General features: G+C 42.1%; 1 protein-coding gene across 8 annotated transcripts in view; it reads right to left on the reverse strand.

Annotated features, from left to right (window-relative positions):
- The window catches only part of Ldlrad4 (low density lipoprotein receptor class A domain containing 4), a 320,979-nt gene that overhangs the window by 61,987 nt on the left and 239,239 nt on the right, over positions 1-19,753 (reverse strand). Inside the window, exon 1 of one of the 8 annotated variants that reach the window (XM_085699768.2) lies at positions 15,053-15,070. The exons of the other annotated variants lie outside the window; for them this stretch is intronic. The gene's annotated coding sequence lies outside the window, so the exon portion shown is untranslated. Of the gene's footprint in view, positions 1-15,052; positions 15,071-19,753 lie in introns of those variants that run through there. 8 annotated transcript variants of the gene reach the window in all.

Raw genomic sequence — 19,753 nt, forward strand, 5'->3', positions numbered from 1 at the left:
TCTCTGAATTCGAGGCCACCCTGGGCTACTTGAGATGGGAACTCAATGCAGTCTGAGCTTTGGTGGAGACAGTGCGATCTGAGGAGACAGTCCTGGGGACAGGGTCGCCCCTTCGGTCTGAGCATTTGCAGAGGTAAAAGGTCTCTCTAGTGGCTGGCTGCTCTGCTTCTCTGATCCTTCAGCTTTCACCCCCTAATAGCTGACTCAGGGTTTGATTTAGGACAAATTAGAACTCATACCACAGCATCTCCTGTCATTAAGGTCACGTGACACAACCATAGATTTTTTTTTTTTCACAAGTGAGGAGACTGAGAGTCGCAGCTCTTGGGTGGCTGTGGAGTTGGCACAGGTCGGATGTAGAAAACTCAGGACTGTGCTCATTGTTCCCCTTTATTCACACACACAAAAGGCTTTCCTCGGAGAGAGCCATTGTTCCAGCCATCACGTGCAGACTCTTCTGTGGTCAGCTTTAGCCACAGCACTGCACTGTCGACCCTAAACTCTTAGTGACCGCACTAACAAGTGCTAGAGCTTCTTGACCGCTCGACGATGACACAGAAACTGGAGCTCTTGTCACTATTGTCTTTAACACAAACAGTCAGGCCCACACACCCTTTTTCAGCGGGTCAAGGTGAACCCTGATGTCTGGACTCTTGGTGAAAGACCATTTCCACAAGTTCCAAACTTTAAACATTTTAAAATTCAAAGCTTAATTTTTTTTTAAAATTTAATGCGAAAGAAATTTAAATTCTTGCCACTCTGCGGCTGTAAAGCTATTTAAGTCTCTCAGAGTCATCTCAAATGCAAGTCCATAGGTGCCAACTGCAAGAGATGTCGGTCTCATTTCTTCCCGTTAGCACTGAGGCTTTCATCTTATGGTCAGAGGAACAGCACCAGGCAGCATTTATAGTCTAAAGGGTGAGAATTTATCAATTCTAAGGCCTGGGAATTTCCACCAAGCTATATTTCATGCCAAAATACCTGCTCAGAAGCCATAGAAGCAAGTCAAGTCACAGCCAGCCTGACTCACAGTGAGTGGGTTGTTATAGGTTTCCTTTTAGTAATGTCACCTAGAGTATTTGGGAACCGTCTGACTCATGCAAATACTCCCCAAAGCAGAGGGACTCTTTGCAATCATTTTACCTACTAAGGGCTTTAGCTCACTGAAACAAACTGCCTGGCTCCTTTATTTCTTTTGAACATGAAAGCAGAGAACAAACTGAGGATTGCATGCTTTCTTTAATTTTACACTACTGTAAAAAGCAAAAAAGAAAAACAAAGAAACAAAAACGACAACAAAACCAGTACACATCCAAAAAATCATGTTACTGCAAAATGATCAGAACAAAGGACTTGGGCAAAGGAGTCCTCCTTGCTAGGTTTCAGATTACGACATCACAAGTAAGATGCCTTAGACCCATGGATGGACATCCCTGTTAGAAAGCAGTAAGATAATGTCCAGGTCATACACAGAGTCGTCACAAATTACACAATCTTGGGGCAGGGAGAGTCATCACATAGCTTTTAAAATAACTTATTTTTATGTTATGTGCACTGGTGTTTTGCCTGCATGTGTGTTTGTGTGAGACTGTCAGATGGTGGAGTCACAGACATTTGTTAGCAGCCATGTGAGTGCTGGGAATGAAACCCAGATCCTCTGGAAGAGCAGTCAGTGCTCTTAACCACTGAGCCATCTCTCCAGCCTTGAGGCATCACATATTTTAAGTCAACAGCTGTAGTATGTAATAGGTCAGAGGATGGGGCTGACATTTTCAAGGTCCCAAAAAAGCCATTTGCAGCATTCAAATGGTTTGATTCTGAGAAAATAGGAAGCAGTATATATGTGTACATGTGTGTGTATATGTGTGTACATAAGTGTATGTATACATCTGTGTACACATACACAATTATACAAGTACATACAATTATACTTAGATATACAAGTATGTGTACATATATGAAATAGCTATATTTCAATTCTAAAAAAATAGAGACAAATGCTGTTATGCTTTTTAAAGATTAGTCATTATATGTAATTAACTAATTATAAAGATAGCTTGACTTTTGCACTGATTTTTCCATGAATGCTATTATATCATTGCCCAAACGGTGAGCAACCTTTCAGGAACTCCTGTGACCAAGTGGCCATGCAGCCGTCGCTCCAGTCACCTTGGGAAGTACCCCTTTGCTATTCCTTATTCAATCATTATTTCTGGGGGCGAAAACGAAAGGGCAGGTCTCCTCTTCCCTTAAAACGTCAATGACTTCTTTATAATCAGTGGTGATCGTGACTACCACACTGTTTGTATGATTCCTTCTTATCTAAAATGTTAGGGAGCCTGCATGGCTAGCCAGCTGATTGATAGTGAGTGTCCCTGAATGTGTCCGTGGTAACAGTCGTAGACCTCTCGCGACAGAAACATACTTCAGTTCCTGCCCCACAGGAATTGTCTGAGAAGTATTAACTGGATCGTTGATAAGCTTCACACTCCTGTGATGCCCTGCTTTACTGACAACTCTCTTGTGCCTCTGAGCGAGAAATCGAGATTATGCTATGTGTATTCTCGATTATACTTGTTAATATAAGAAGAGAAAGCATTAATGGTGAAGTTCTCAGTCATGTATCACACTTTTTCTTAGCTCTTATATGTTTAATGTAAAATTATTATTTTTTTTGCATTTTAAGCAAACAGTGCTGATATGGAATATTGCCAAGAAAGACCTGAGGACCAATGGGAGCCTTTCAACTAGCCTAAAAGCATTGTTTACGGAAGTCACTTATGTACCTACCCTACTAGAGGTAAATATTTGCTGTCATGCCAGTGAGTCCCAAGTCAGTTGATTAGTTTTCTCTATAGAGCTATTGCTTTCTTTTTTGTTGCCATGGCGATGCCCTATGAGTCAGCTGGGGTAACCGTGGTGAGGTGTTAGGTCTCACACTAGCCTTCAGAGGTGTTTTCTTCCACAGCAGCTCGCTCCTATTTGTCAGAGAAGCCAAATGAGAAGGTGGGGGTTGGGGGTGGAGGTGGGGATCTCTCAAAGACATGTCTTCCTTCTGGGCAAAACCCACCATCTAAGGTTTTCCTCTAGCACAGTGACACCTACTGGGACAGATGTGTGAACAGGGCCCATCACTGTATTATGATCCTGCCACCTTCACCCCAGTCCACAAGCCTAAGACTTTCACCTATCTTGGGTAAATACACAAGTTAGGTGACATGAAGATAAACTGGCATTGGTTGTCTAAGAACTGACAGCAGAGCCAATAACAATTTCCCAGAGGGTCAGACGCCAGCACCTTTTAAAGTGTTAACCTAAGTCTGAAAAACAATGCATTCCAACATGGGACATACCCTGAAACTTCAAAAGCGATTCTATTTATTTCTGTTTTCAGTTGTCTTCCAATTCAGTGTGAAAATGATAAGACTGACCATGAAGACTTTGGGATATTGGTCGCTGGCACCTGGGTACTTCAGTCAGTCAAGTCCAAGGGGAGTGACGAGGACAGGGGAACGGCAGCTCGGCGTGCACTGCAATCACCACATGGCAGTTGCTACATAGCTCACATTTTAAGCTCACATCGTTGTAGTTCTTGATCTCTACATAGCATGAGCTGGCCTGAAACTCAGAATCCTCTAGCCTTGGTCTCTCCAGTTCTAGGATTATGGGGTGTACACCATCATATCCAGTGAGAAAAATACCTTAGGTGCTAGTTTTTGAGATCAGTATTGGATTAAGGATATCTTTCACAGTATAGACAAAGTCTAGTATTTGATCATCTTCTTAAGCCTGACATGAACTTTAGCATTGTCTCTGCTTAGTTTTCATCACAGTGCCTTGATAGTATGTGTGTGTATACATACATATGTATGTGTACATACATACATACATACATACATACACACACATATATCTTTAATAGGGTAGGTTTTGGTTTGGTTTAGTAGTTGTTGTTGTTGTTGTTGTTTATATAAAGGGTAAGGTAAAACAACAAACCCTGTAGCATTGTGAGGCCAGTCACAACAGTAATAAACCAGGTTGATAGGGTGTACCATCAATATATGATACATAAATGCCCGGATGTAATCAACAACAACCAATTCCCCATCATGGACTATCCTAAAAAATTAACACTCTCTCCTCTTTTCAGCTAAACAACCCCTTCTCTCAAACGTATGCTCTACTTTTAAATGCACGGTTGCTCTTAAAAGGAGGGCTTAACAGCATCATGATTCGAGAAGCATCCTTGTTCTCAAAGAGTCACTTTCCCTCCTTCAGCCCACAGGTTATTGATCTAGGCTCACACAGCACATTTGATTTTTAATAAAAAGTCTCTGGACTCAGGCAATCCCAAGCACCCCGCCTTACTCTCCCAATGCCCATTCCTTAATTCTCACCTATGAATTTCACATCATCAGAGAGACATATATGTTGATGTGCTCACACGTCATTCAATTTGTACACTCTAAAGTGCTTTTCATCTGGACCTTGATCTGTCTACAGTGAATTCATTTGAGACACATTTGGCTTGTCTAATAGGACAGACCTGACATCCATACCTTTAGTTCATCATGAAGGCAAGGACAAGAGAATTCTGCAAAGCCCTCTAGGTACTGGGGACACGAGAGGGTGACTACAAAGACCAAGTGTCACATCATATTACCGTAACATATGTGTAACTAGCAACATCGTTCAATGTTTGGATGTGCTCTTCAATCATACTTACTTATGACAGAACTTGTCCGGATGCCCTACTGTCAAGCCTACCAGCACTACCCCCCCATCTTCGTCTGATTCTATACACTGGGAAGGAAGTCGCTCTGTACAGTCTACTCCTAAAGCAGAGTTGTAATTTCCACGGCTCCCACTGGAATAGCTACATACCTCATGGATCACCATTTGAAACTCTGCAACTGTAGAAATTATCCACAAAGATCAGAGTTATTGAATTTTAAATTCTACTATAATAGTCCTTAAGATTTTGTGCTAAAAGAAGTACTATTAAGCGGCAACAGTCATGGTAGCCCAAAATTACATAAATCAATTTGAAAACATTTTTGGACTCTGGGCCAGAATTTACCATATATAGACTCATGTGTAGGCGGTGTCTACACACTCTACACATGATCCTTTTAAGATTAGACCTGACCACATGAAGACTTAATGAGAGAAAAGGTCCTACTTAAGTCACATGTCAAATTAAATAATTATCATAATACTACTGAAATACACAACTGCTTTATTTCACATTTCTGTACATTTTTTATTTAACAAAAATTAATAAAAATGAATTGGTTACTACTATAAGCTAATCTTGGACTTTGATCATAATTTATAACAAAACAACTGGCCTTGAACAAATAGGTAAAAATAAAAACCCCTGAAATGTTTTATAGCACCCATGAATTAGTTGTTGGTTGATTAATAAGCATTTACAAAGTGCCTACTGTGTGTCAGACACCAGAGAAGAGAAAAGAATATTATTTTGTCTGTTCAAGCACCGAGCAGACGACAAGTGAGATACGAGCATCACACTCCAGCTGTGTGATCAGGATATTTATAATAAGGCACACTGAGGGAGAAAACTGGGGCTACAACAGTAGACTTACTAAGTCACTGAACAAATGACAACTTCAGAAAAGAAATATTAACTATACTTTGTAAAAGGAATAGTTCTGCTGTGACCCTTTAATATAGTTCTTGATGTGTGGTGACCCTCAAACCATTATTTTATTGATATTTTATAACTGTAATTTTGCTACTGTTATGAATCATAATGTGAATATCTGTGTTTTCTGATGGTCTTAGGTGACTCCTGTGAAAGGGTCATTTGGCCCTAAAGGGGTCATGACCCCTAGGTTGAGGACCACTGCTTTAAGGTCAAAGAAGATGCTTAAAAGACCAACCCTCATTGCCTCACGTGTAAACACCATAGTAGAATATTTGCATTAATCACAAACCACAACATGCTGGTGGTGGGCCAAAGCCTTCATTTTCCTATGAATGGCAAGCAGACACTATTATCAACAGGATCTAGATAATAAAGGTATCAAAGTACTAAAGATTAATTAAGTCCCACACTATTAATGGGCATCCTCCCCTGTTCTTGGCACAGCTCAGGGAACATAATGTTTCGGCTTCTGATGAGGAAAAGCTGATATTTGAGTCGTGCAAATGATTATTTTAGAAGAAACAAGTTCTTTTAATTCAGAGCTCTAACTTCGTTGAAATCTACGTGAAAAGCCTGCGGATATATTTTATGCCATTTTTAAAAGTCTCGTCTCACATCTTCAGACGTTTTGTGTCAGTATAACCAGTGTCTAGACACCCAAAGTAAGTACTGTAAACCCAGCAACCACCAAAATGGTCCTTCCTTCTGCTCTAGATGGTATGTACACAAGGTCACCAACATGTAAGTGTACACAAATATTTCCATCATGCACTCAACAGGAGACTGTTATTTGCAGACAAAAATATTGATGTTGCTAAGTGATACCGAACAAATCACAAGCTGTTTTTTTTTTATTTTTTCCCCATCTATTTCTCGCTCATAAACAATTTTAACACCGTTCCAGGTCTGCCCGTATTTTGTCGCAACTAAAATCAGATATTTTGTCGCAACTAAAATATCAAATTTACTACACATTTATAATATCACAAGACTAATCTGTTAACACTTTTTAGATCCTTCCTAAAATCTAGACAGAGGGTGAGAGAAGTCTTAAGTAACCGATATCATAGAGAAAATGAACAAAATAAAATAGTTACTAGCTATCTTTTTTTTCTTGCATAGCAGCTCTAAATTTGGCTCAGCAAAGGAGAAATAAAGTTACGTAAATCAAACCCCAAAGATCCCAACATGAGCTTAGTAAGGCCACCACACAGAGACACTTCTCAATGAAGAGGCACATGGAGTAAAAGCAACCAATTTTAGGTTCTGTCTCCTTCTTTGTCCCTTCTAAAAGAACATTATCAATTGAAATTGAGGTGTGTGGTAGTTTGAATGTAACTTGCCCCCATAAACTCATAAGGAGTGGCACCATTAGGAGGTGTGGCTTTGTTGGAATAGGTATGGTCTTCTTGGAGGAAGAGTGTCACTGCAGGGGCAGGCTTTGAGGTCTCCCATGCTCAAACAACCACCCAGTGGCTCACTCTAACTTCCTGTTGCCTTCTGATCAAGATGTAGTCAGCACCATGTCTGCCTGCACACTGCCATGCTCCCCACCATGACGATAATGGACTGAACCTTTAAAAATGGAAGCTGTCAGCTCAGTTAAATGTTTCCCTTTATAAGAGCTGCCATGGCCATGGTGTCTCTTTAAAGCAATAGAAAACCTACCTAAGACAAGGGGCAATGGGTAAGAGGAGGCAAGAGCTCAAAGGACCTCCAGGTGCCACCTGGGCAGCCATCAGTCATGACAAGGAGGTGGGAGAGCTATGAGCACCTGGCCTCCAAAGACAGAAGCCAAGCTACAAAGACCCGCAGAGAAGATAGAGGGACGTGGAGGTAAGCTGCTTGATCAAGGCTCTTCAGGAGCTACAAAAATTTACTTAAAAACAAAAAACAAAAAACTTTTAACAGGTCAAAAGATAATGTGCAGTCCTTCCCAATCCATCCAAGACTAGAAGGAACAAGATATAAGCAGGTTCAAGAAAGGAAAAAGTGACATGTCCTCCAACATCTCTGGGTCCCTATTCTACCAGTAGCTGCAGGAAGTATTATAGAAAAGAAACTTGGAGTCACCTCTGCTGGCCAGCAGGCACTGTGGAGCTGCCTATCACTTTGGCAGTCTATTCATTCATTGACTCCACCAACTTCACAAGTCCGGGTGCCTCATAGTCAGGGGCTTCTTAGCTTGTCTGAAGAATATCATCATCGAAAATAGGCGTTTTCCACTTCCCCATTTTTCTCCTTTAGCAGAAAACTCCTATCTGTCCCCACGCTTGTCCCCCATGTCCCATCCAATTTTGATGCCTCCTCCTGTTTACTCATCTAACATTATTAGTTTTCTGAAATTCTACACAATTACACCTATTTGCAAAACCAGACCACCTTCCAACCCCCCAGTTCTGCCATACAAATTCCATGACAGTTAGGGATGGGAGCACCTTCCAACATTTACCCTTCTTCATCCACAATCAACTCCTGTCCGGGAGCACGTAAAAATGAACTCTGCATGGTGTAAACAAAAAGCAGATCTTTGGAGTAGGAAATACGTCAGCAGTTACTTAATCCATGGGTCTTTATAAGGCAATCCTAAATGATCGATCTGACTCACGGCTGGATGGGACACACTTCCTGCAGCTGGCCCCAGTGCTGCTACCTGTGGGACAAAAGAGACGGCTGGCGACATAGAATGGCTCTGTTTTGTCATTAACTACTGGAGGTGAGATTTAAAAATAGGTCCTGCTAAGAGTTACGGTATGATCTCAGTGGTACTAGTTAGAGACATGCAGATATGGTAACAGGTATGGAAGATAAAAGGTGTCAAATGGAGAGGGTCCCGCATCTCACCTGGGCAAAACAGTAGAGCTGGCCCTGGTGGTGTGAGTGTGGGTGGCCCAGATCTGAGGACCTGAGAGCAGGAGAACTGGTCCCATTCCATGCTTCAGGCTGCATTTTGTGAACTAGCCAACACAGTGCTAGACAGTCACACAGGTAATGATGCTGAGGGAAAGCTGGCAGGCTGACTGACCCAGCTACCACCCAGGCCCAGTACCAGGGCTATGAGTTGACCCACCCCAAGATCTACATCATTTGTAAACTCTTGGAACAAGAAAAGGGGACAAACCTACAGATCCAAAACTGCGGGTCTCCACGACACAGGACAACAACAGGATATCCAAGAGGAGCCCACTATTGGTGGCAGTAGCAAAAGCCAGGGGCCCTGAGCTTGATCAATGACTCATGGCAATGAACATTTGCAAATACAGATGAATGGACTAAAGGGTAAACTGTGTGACTCAACGGGCCACACTACAGCTTCCAAGACACGATTCTTCTCCTCTCCCCCCCCCTTTTTATTTGTTTTAGTTCTTTGCTTTGTTTTATTTTTGTCATTTTTTTAAATTTGGTTTTGTTTTGCAGGGAAGTTTGCAAGGGCAGAGGGTAGATTCAAAGGAATGGGAAGATAAGTGGGATTAGAGTGCATGATGTGAAATCCACAAAGAATCAATAAAAGTTAAAGAAGAACAAGAACAAAAACAAGACGAACAAGAAGGAAAAACAAGAACAAAAAGAAAGAACAAGTAGGAAGAAAAAGAACAGCAAGAAGAATAAGAACAACAAAAAACAAGAACAATAAGAAGAAGAATGACAAGAACAACAAGAAAAACAAGAAGAGGAAGAAGAGGGGAGAACAAGAAGAAGGAAGAACAAGAAGAACAAGAAGGAGGAGAAACAAGAAGAATAAGAACAAGAAGAAAAACATGAAGAACAACAACAAGAAGCAGAAGAGCAGCAGCAACAACAACAACAAGAAGAAGAAGAAGAAAGAGAGGAGGAGAAGGAGGAGGACTATCAAGTCCTTTGCTACCTCCAATCCAAAGGCCAACTCCTGGGTTGTGATGGATAAAAACCAGTAGTCACATTAGTTGTCACCAAAGGGAGGCTTGATAGAAGGGCAGTGTGGCCAGTGGTCTTGGTTCAGGGTGACAACATATTATACATCCCAGCAGACTAGAAGATGGCAAAGAATGGGACATGCCAAAATGGAAACCAACCCAGGCTGGATCTCTATTATCTGGAGCATTCCATCTTTGTTTCCCATAGCACATTTATACTATGTATATAAATAACATACATATATATATAATGTAAATAACATACATACATATAATAACATATGTATATATATACACATAACATATATATAACACTCAACTCATTCTCTATATTCTTAGACTTTGCTTTATTCCAAGCACCTAGTAGCTCCCAGTGATCAGTGTTTTCAGATTCATAACAGACTCAAGAATTCTATGCTTTATAAATTCATCACAATTATATAATAGCCATTGGTTGAAGATTCTCATTCTAGTTTTCTCTTCATTACAGAAACTAACAGATTCTATGAATGAAACCTCTTCCTAATTGGATCTGAAGTGTCTTTCTGCAGGATTATATATTTCACAAACTCATTGTGAAGCTACTCATTGTTCTTCCTGATATAATGTTTTATGCCTCACCTCAAAACCAATGATAAAGGTTTTTTTTTAAGTTTTCTGAATTAAAAATACACAATCTGAGGTAGAGGCTCAAAATGATCAATGAGACAGGGTTTTCATCTTGATTTTATAGAATAAACCTAGACCAGAGAAGTCAAGATACTGTACAAGTTCTCGGACTTCAAATGTGGCAGTGCCTGAATTTGAACCTAGTTAAATTCAAGGGAAAAACCATCCTCTTCATATTCTGTTACTGATTTCTATAGCAAGAGGAGGGAAAGTCAGATGTTTGTAAAGTCCACAGACTTAATAAGACCCTTTGGGCCAACGCGAGTTGCTGTTGGCAAGAATAACTTAAGTGCAGGATACTATTAGTTCTTCCTTGATTATCTAAGTTTCTTCTCTCTGGTCTCTGTCACCCTTCAGTGGCCGCAATCAGAGCTTCTTTAATGTTTCACTGTTAGAGTTCAACAGTCCAGGTTTAGAATCCTTTCTTCGGGTATTTAAAACAGAATTATGAATTAAATTTAAATGCTTAGCAAGCAAAATAAAGTGGTCTTTCTGGTACCTCCCGTGCAGCTCCTTCCTTGGAAGCACTGAGCACCCTGTTCAGATGCCTTGCAGCATCTTCCTAACACTGAGCTCCATCACGTAGACCTGCTCTGCCACCGTGTGCTAATTAACCAACTGCGCACACTTTGGCTGTTCTTGAGAAACGGAGATGTTTTCATTATGGTTCTCGCCTAAACAAAACTCCAACTTCTTATTAAGAATGTTTAATAAAATCAACAGGGTGTTAAAAACTGTCAGCGGGGAGTACAGTCAATTAGATGCTGTCACCATGCCTCCCTCGGTGCCTCAGTGCAAATATTTCTCATCTTCATAGCTTTTCTGAAACCCCAGACTATCATCCCAATCAGCCTCCACCCACCTCCACAAAAGATGACATCACTGTAAGGCTCACACCAGCACCAGCCAAGGGAGGGGGAAGTTTGCTTGGGGAAGCTGGGAATGCAAGCATTTGCTTTAAGATTCATGTGTAATGGAGAGAGCCCCACTTTAATTTGGTGGTATTTCTTGCACTGTGCCAATATTTATTAGGTAGTAATAAGGTAGACCCACACTAGGACACACTAGTGGGCTTCCCAATAAACTGAAGACATTGTTCAGGAGTTCCAATCCTAACGTCTAGGTATAATGAAGAAGCGTGTGACCTGAAGGGATGCTAGGCGAGTACAGGATGGAGTGCCATACATCGCCCCTTTCACCTCAGAGAACGACTTAACAGAAAGAAAGCTAGTAATAGAACCTGGCTCAGCTAAAAAGAAGCACAGTGTTTTAAGGCATGAGACTATAAATCCCAACATCCGCCAGAACCTAACATCAAAAAATTTCAAGACAACAAAACAAGCAAAAACAAAAGAACAACCAAAGCACCATGGTGCACAACTGTAACTCACCAGTCAGACGGGAACCCCGTGCTCCCCACACTGGGCCTAGCCTGATCATACTAAGTATTTGCCTCATTGGCGGTGCAAACTAGTGAGGCTGGCCAAAGCTATCACTGTGCCACGATGCTAAGTAAACCCACCAACCAGTGCTGCTCAGTTACCTCAAACAGCTTGTGGTACTAAGAAAGAAAAAAGAAACACCAAATAAACAATGGTACTTAGTGATTTCATCTCTGCTCTGAGATAACACTGCTATTAAATAATTCCAGAATGCCATCCCTCCCACCTGCTACCGACTTCCATCCCAGCCCAGTAGGACACCTTGGCAGTAGGCACAGGGCTGGATTTAGAATAACTCTGCTACTATGACTTTCCAATGAAACCAGCTCCCTCTCCCTTACTGGGTCCTCATACGCCTAGTCTTACTCACATGGCTTTTTCTACCTGTCAAGAGGAGTCTTTGCATTCCAAGTACCTCTCCATGTCTCGCTGACACTATGACCTAAGCACCACAGGCACTTGGGAGACATGATGTCATACTGTCTCTTGCCTGTTCCACCATTCTTCCCACCCTCCTCCACCCTTACAACTAATTTAGTGGTTCACAAACTGCATTACTCTGAAGTCATGGGAAAGAGGGACCAGTGTGGCTTCTGGTAAGAATCACATCACTAAAAACAAAGCAAAAAAAAAAAAAAGAAAAGAAGAAAGAAAGAAAGTCATTAAATTTCAACAGAAATCAGATAGGACTGTATAGAAGAATCCACTCACTAGGCTATATAGGATCCCTGGATAGTTCCTGATACACAAATGAATACAGTATATAATCTTAACTCGGATTCACCTTTCAGTTCTGCCAAAGTGATATGTCCATGTAGAAATTGACACTGAGGAACAGTGGCTCCAAAGAGTTCCTTTTCTTCTTTGTATATGACGTAAAATCCTCATTCTCTGGCATCTAAGCTGACACATAGCTTAGAACAAGAGACCTTTCCGCACCTGTGCCCACCTTCCTCACACACTCTGAATGGAGCCCAGAACTTGTTCAGGGAGGCAATCGGTGGGGACCATTAAGAGAATGACATTGACGCTACTCTCTTCTCTGAGAAAAGGAAACTCTAGATAAGCCTGAACCGTCTGGGCATTAAACCTGAGAGCTAAGAAAGTCTATTATTCTAAGAAATTTGGATTAAAGCTTTGCTTCCTGATACCTTCCACTACAAAATCCTTGCTCAACCAGGGATCCAGAAAATAGAAGCACACAAAGATCCACAGACCATCCATTCTCTGGAGTGTCTTGAGGGGGTATGACCTGGGTCTCGGACAGCCTCTGAAACTGCCGAACCAATCCCTCTCTGGAGAGAATGTCACTGCCATACACTACTCTCTGTCCCCCAGATGCTTAGTGGCCTATTTAGACATTAGCTTAAATGTCAGTTTGTGCCCTTAAGCTCTGACCGCCCTCCCCACTTCCAGTGCACTCAAGAGAAAGTGGTGGTGGTGGTGGTGGTGGTGGTGGTGGTGGGTGTGTTTCTGGAGGTGCTTTGTAACTGCACATGAACTTCACAGCCACCATTAACAATCATTTCTTTCCATGTGCCATTCAAGATATATATAAACAACCTCTAAGACTACTGCAGGCTGATTTCACAACTTTCTGCCTCCTGAAAGCGTCTTTTATTTTCTTTTCAGGTCTGTAAAAGGCTTGATTTCTGCTTCAAGTATCTTCCATGCTTGGGAGGTGGGGTGGAACACAGCTTTCGCTATTTATGGCGTCAAAGAAGTTTTGTTTACCCTATTAACAAAATCAACAACTGGACTCCATGGTATACTAAAAATGTCTCCAGCCCACTGCACCACCCTTGCTGGAAAAAAGAACACGCCAGGAAAACAGGTCCAAGGCAGAACAGTGCCTCAGGAATAGCCATGTGTCCTAGTTAGAGTTTCTAGTGCTATGCTCAAACCCCGTGACCAAACACAAGTTGGGGCGGAAAGGGCTTGTTTGGCTTACACTTCTACATGTAGTCCATCATTGAAGAAATCAGGACAGGAACTCAAGTAGGGATGGAACCTGGAGGCAGGAGCTGATGCATAGGCCATAGAGGGGTGCTGCTTACTGGCTTGCTCAGACTGTTTTCTTATAAAACCCAGGACTACCAGCCTAGAGATGGTACCACTCACACAATGGGCTGGACCCTCCCATATCAATCACAAATTAAGATACTACCCTATAAGCTTGCCAACAGCATGATCTTATGGAAGCATTTTCTCAATTTAGGCTCCCTCCTCTCAGATGACGCTAGCTTGTGTCAAGTTGACATAAAACTAGCTAGCATACCAAGCTTTCCCTAAATATATAATGTATACCTTTCTATAATATGCATGCCCAACTCTCATTTCTGACATTCATCTAAATCCAAGTTTTCTGCATTACAATAACAAACCATTTTTAGGTCTTGTGTTTGACCCAGGCAGATATTAAAAGGTGATTGCTCATTAGTGCACTGTCACCTACACTGTGCTACTGAGCTCTCTTTAAGTGTTTGTCTCTGTGAGTTGGTCTAAATTTCTCGGGAGAATGGCATGTGCATGTTAACATGTTCCCCAACATTTCTAAAACAGTAGCACCAACTCAATAATCTGGAAAGGATGCCTGTGGAAGTCTGACTCATTTCAGGCGTGTACGACAGGCACCCGATACATGCTTTCTGGTGGGACCATGTTACAGCCTTAGGGATTCTATTATGCAGAGTGGAATGTCTGTTAGTTTAAACCCTTAAGTACTCGTACTCCACCTCCATTCATGTACAATAGAACACAGACAGAAAAGGGACCAGACATAAGCCTGCTTAGTCCCCACTTGGAGGTGTGAACGGGCAAGCTAGCCAGCAAACACGAAAGATAGGAGAAGAAAGTGCTACGAAGCCACCAAGGGTCTTCCTTCTTAACTGCTATCCACAGACCTAGTAACTATTGATGCACACTCAGAAATAAACAGTGTGTAGATCCCAGAGAACTCTCCAAAAAGGCTAAAAATATATTTAACAGTTTTAAAGAACAAACACATCTCCAGTTCTCAACCAGAACGTGTTAGTAAGGAAAAAAATCCGGAGGGGTTTCTCTATGGTGCATTTAGAGTGTGCACCTCCTCCTGAAACAATATGCTCTCCTGCCTGTTTCCCTTGGCCCTGGTCTAACACCTACAGACATCTGCAAATGCTAGCACCCCACAGATAGCAAATCGCAAGCGTATTTAATGTCCGTTTGACTTCAAACGCAAATCGACTTTATCTTGGAAACTAAACAAAGAGCTACAGAGATCTGAGTTCTTTGGCTCTTACTTCATACTAAGTTTTGAAAACTTGTAGTTTTAACAAAAGACAGGCACAGATACATCCAAGAGATTTGCTACAGAAACAAACAAAACAGCATTTTACCCAACCCTCACTGCAGGCTGCTGTGTACATTACAGCTACGTATGTGGCGTCTTTGTTCTTGAGCCAGATGGAGCCTTAGCATGTCGGTGCTGTCTGCCACCCAATCTTCCGGAAGTCAGGGCTTCTAGAACTGTCTGGAAGCGGACAGTGATCTCCGGGTTCCAGTTGCCCACACTAGTCCAGGAAACAGCCACTCGGCCCCATGTCCAGGGAGTTGTTTATTGTTCTAGTTAGAATGATTTTTCAAGTGCTAGAGATTTCTTTTTTGATATAAGAATTATTACTAAGCAGTGAATTCTTTACCTCTTGAAAGTGCAAACTCTAGGCTACCATTACGCAAATATGCAAATGTTAATCTTTATATTAACCCTCAAACTTCGGGGATGACTTCTTTCCTTCCCCTGGGATGCAACTATCATGTTGCCCACTTCGTTTGTAATTTCATCAGGGCAAAGATTAAAACACAGACATTAAATGACAGTAATAAATACCAAGTGACATGGGTTAGGGAATAGTACAGATTATCTGAGAAGTCTACTTATCTGCAACACCTATCTGGGGGCTTTCTGTAGTAAAGAGATCAAAACTAAGAAGAGCCTGTATCTGGCTCTTCCACTAGCAAAATAGAAACACTCACAGCTCCAAGCTCCAAGCTCCAGACCTTCCTCAACAGGATCAATTTTTGTGCACATTTTAAAACTGAAATTGAATGTAATTAATGACTAGAAAATTACCCTAACAAGTTCCTCTTTCAGACAGTCAGGCTTCAAACATGTACACAGCTGACCCACAGCGTGGGCCATCAGGGTCATTCAATCAGTTCTTGGACCTCAAGTCTCCTCAGAGACCTCAGAATAAAGTGGTTTTTGGAAGATATAACATGATTTCCCAACACGCGGTTAGTAGTCCAGCAAGCACGTGCACACGAGCCGTCCCTCCACTTGAGGAGTTCTTGGCAGGAGCCCCCCCCCTTTTTTTTTTCATACAGGCCAGAGGAAAATTCAAGCCAAAATCAAAAGTTATACCAAAGGAAACTTAATTTCTCATGAAGAAACAAAGAAGTGCAAAAACATTGGCCCTGATTTCTCCTCTAAGAACAAGTAGAAAGTTTACCATCGTCCCTTCAGGATTTCAATAAGGAGAGATCAACTCTAGAGACTCAAATTCTAACTGAGCTGAACTTTCCCAGAGAAGGCTTTTCACTCAACAACAAAAGAATTTACCAGAATTAAAAGGTTCAACGATACCCTGTAAACTCAGGAAAGTCTATGGACTTACACCAGTGTTCTATTCTTTTTTGCAGTTCTTTAGTGTTGCTTCATGAAACAAAAGCATTAATATCCCCATTTCACAGATAAGGAAACAAAGAGTTGACACTCTGATCAAGATTATGCATACTTTGATTGCTTGCGTTGACTGTTAACTTGATAGGCTAACTGTAGAAAGCAGCTTGGAGACAAATCCCCAGACATGCCCACAAATCTGCATTAGGTTAACGGAGCTGGGGCAACACCCTAACCACCAACAGGACAAAAAGAGACAAACAGAACAGACTCTAGTGTCTGTTGCTCTCTGCTTCCTGCTTGTGGATACAACACGTCCAGCGGCCTCAAGGCCCTGCAACAGTGACTTCCCATCTTCAAACTGGAAGCCAAACAAACCCTTCCTCTCCTAAGTGGCCTTCCTCAGGTACTGTGTCCTCACAAGGAGAAGAGTAATTACTACAGACGTACATCCCTCAGGACCTCAAGCAGCGGTTCTCAACCTTCCAGATGCTGCTACCCTTTAATATAGTTCCTCATGTTGGGGTGACCCCCAGCCATAAAATTATTTTCGTTACTACTTCATACTGTAATTTTGCTACTGTTATGAACTTATGTTATGAATTATATTTATATAATATAAATATCCGCTATGCAGGATGTCTGATATGCAACCCCTGTGAATGGGTCACTTGACCCCAAATGGCTCATGACTCCCTGACCTGGAGCATACTGCTTACGAGGCCTTATTTCCTGATGCTGTATGGCCATTGGTGAATTAGATATGCAGAAAGTTGACCACATTGCTGGTCCTTAGTTCCCTCAGGTTTGAGGCAGATCCTTGTCTCTATTTCTAGAAGATACTTTTCTTTTTTTTACCTTCTTTAGACTCCAAGTCTTTTACCAAATCTCAGAAATAGCCCCATAAAGACAAATGTATTATTAGGTCAGCAGCTGAGAGAGAACACTATGCCGGCTGTGACGGTTCGAAACAACTTTGTATCAATCCTGCAGGAAAGGCTGGAAGTGAAAGTTTCAGATCATCTCAGAAGCTACACAAATCCCAGTCCAATCAAAAGGCTTTTCCAGGTAAAAATTAAAAAAAAAAGAAACTAAAAAAACCTAGAAGTAAAGAAGAAAAACTGGCCAAATGTCTATAGTTGGCCCAGTTTAAGTATAAATACATACGCTAAAAGTAAATTGAAGTACACTTGCCATGTATTGTTGTTTGACCATTTGGCTAAAATTCTGCGTGGAAAAGATACGAGGTGGAAGTAGTAAACATAAGAGAACAGGAAACACCAACTCAGTATCAAATACAGCAGATTTCATGCAGAAAAGGTATCAGTAAGGACAAAAAAGGATGGTTGACTATAATGAAAGGGGCAACGCCCCAGGAACACAGCAGTTATAAAGGCATGTGTATCCGCAGGGGAACATGAGCTGGCAGGCTATTAGATGGACACTTGGGTTTCACCTAGATCTCAAATTCAGAGCCTGAATCTTCACAAAATCTATTGGGACTTGGGCATATGAAAGACGAAGGTCAGTGACGTGGAGTAACAACTGGTAGCGTGGAAACCAGGAGTTTTTACCACAGAACTGAGCTCAACACCAAACACTACATCCGAGCAAACTGTTATTTTCAATGCGGCCCAAAGTTGCTGCCTATATATAACCTTGGATAAGCTACATTACTCTTCTGAAGAAAAGCCCTTACAAGGTACCGTGTGAGAACAACAGTTGTAAAGGGTCCCCAGCTGGGTGCCTGGGACACACAAAGTACTCTCCAGATGTTGGCTATGAGTAGCTTGTCTTCACTGGTGTGCTTTTAGACAGCGGCAGGGGATGGCACCCAGACTGAAATATCTGCCATTAGAGAAAGCCTACGTGGCTAAGAGCGGCAGCACATGAGCCAGTAAGTAAAGCGCCAGGTGTGGAAGCTGGCTCTCAAGCAGAAAGGCAAGTAGACAGTCGGTAGGGAGCCAAGAGAGAGGGCACCCGTCTAGGAGGAGCAGTGGAGAGAGTGGCAGCTGGTGCTAGAGACCAACCAAAATGAAAGAGAAGGCAAGCTCCAGGGCAGCTGGCCCAAATAAGGAGAAGCAGTCTGAAACGGGATGACGGCAGCTGACCCTGGCCTGCTAACTCTATAGAGACCACAGGCAACAGGTGAACTCCTGGGACTCAGGCACCAAAGCTAAGGCCCCACCCCCTTCACCTGCCAGTCGAAACCTTCAGCATTGCTCACAATACTCTGTTTCCACCTTTCTCTGTCTGGGCTCTGTCCCTTTCCCTGCTGTTTGGGCCTTCTCTGCTCTTCCTCCACAGTAGCCACGGATGAAGACGGGTCACCATTAATTCTGCAGGATGGGGAAGCCCTCTAAACCAAGCCAAGAAGACAGACAGACAGATATGTAGGGCGGAGAAATGTTCATTTGTGGGAGACTGGGACCTAGGTTTCGGCATGGAATTGTGAAAAGGTAAAAGGAACATGGCCTTCTTTAAAAAAATTACTAAAACACTTTTTAAACAGAGATTATATTGCTTTTCCTTTATTTGAACAGAAGCTATGAAGAAATTGATGGATAGATAGATGATAGATAGATAGATAGATAGATAGATAGATAGATAGATAGATAGAAAAATGATTGATAGATAGATAGATAGACAGACAGACAGATAGATAGGCAGATAGCTGATAAACAGACTGATGAACAGACAGACGATTGACAAATGCACAGACAGACAGATAGATGATAGACAGATGATAGACAGGCAGACAGATGGACAGACAGAGAGAAATAGGAGAGACTGACAAAGTAAGTTTAAGTCATTTCCATGTCTTTAAGGAACTCAGAATATCTCATTTCTTTAATAACGATGTTAATGAGGTGTTGATCATATTTTATTGCCTATATCTCAGGAAAGATTTTCTTGTCCTTGCCAAACAACAGGGCATTATTGAGAACCATGTGCAGCAGGCTCTCTCAGCAAGAGGCCAGTTCCTTCAGCAGCCCTACATCCCAAGGACAAACTAGCGAAGGGCCCGATGAATCGAAGCCTTGGATAGATGCACACATGCATACGGTACAAAGCACACCTTTCCATGCACATCAGCCAAGAGACTGCCACCGGCTTGTTAACAAAAGGGCCCCGAGAGGCTCCTATAGAGTCCTGTGGCTCCAGGGAGTGGAGAGGAAGCGAACGTGCAGAGACTACTTCTTACACACTTCCTATCAAAATGTTTGCTTATAATAGCGCCGCTCAGATATCACAGGAAATAGACCCCTCCTCCTCCTCCAAAATAATATAATATCCCCCGAATGCGATTGAGTCCATGCTATTTCCAGCACCTTTAACCCCGCAGAAGGAGTCTGGGAAGGAGAAGGTTGCGCTGCAGTGGAGTCAAGCACACTCTGGACAAACAGTGTAGGGGGTG

Source organism: Myodes glareolus, chromosome 13 (genome assembly GCF_982192425.1).
Source record: "Myodes glareolus chromosome 13, mMyoGla1.1, whole genome shotgun sequence".
In the NCBI taxonomy this organism is placed as follows: domain Eukaryota; kingdom Metazoa; phylum Chordata; class Mammalia; order Rodentia; family Cricetidae; genus Myodes; species Myodes glareolus.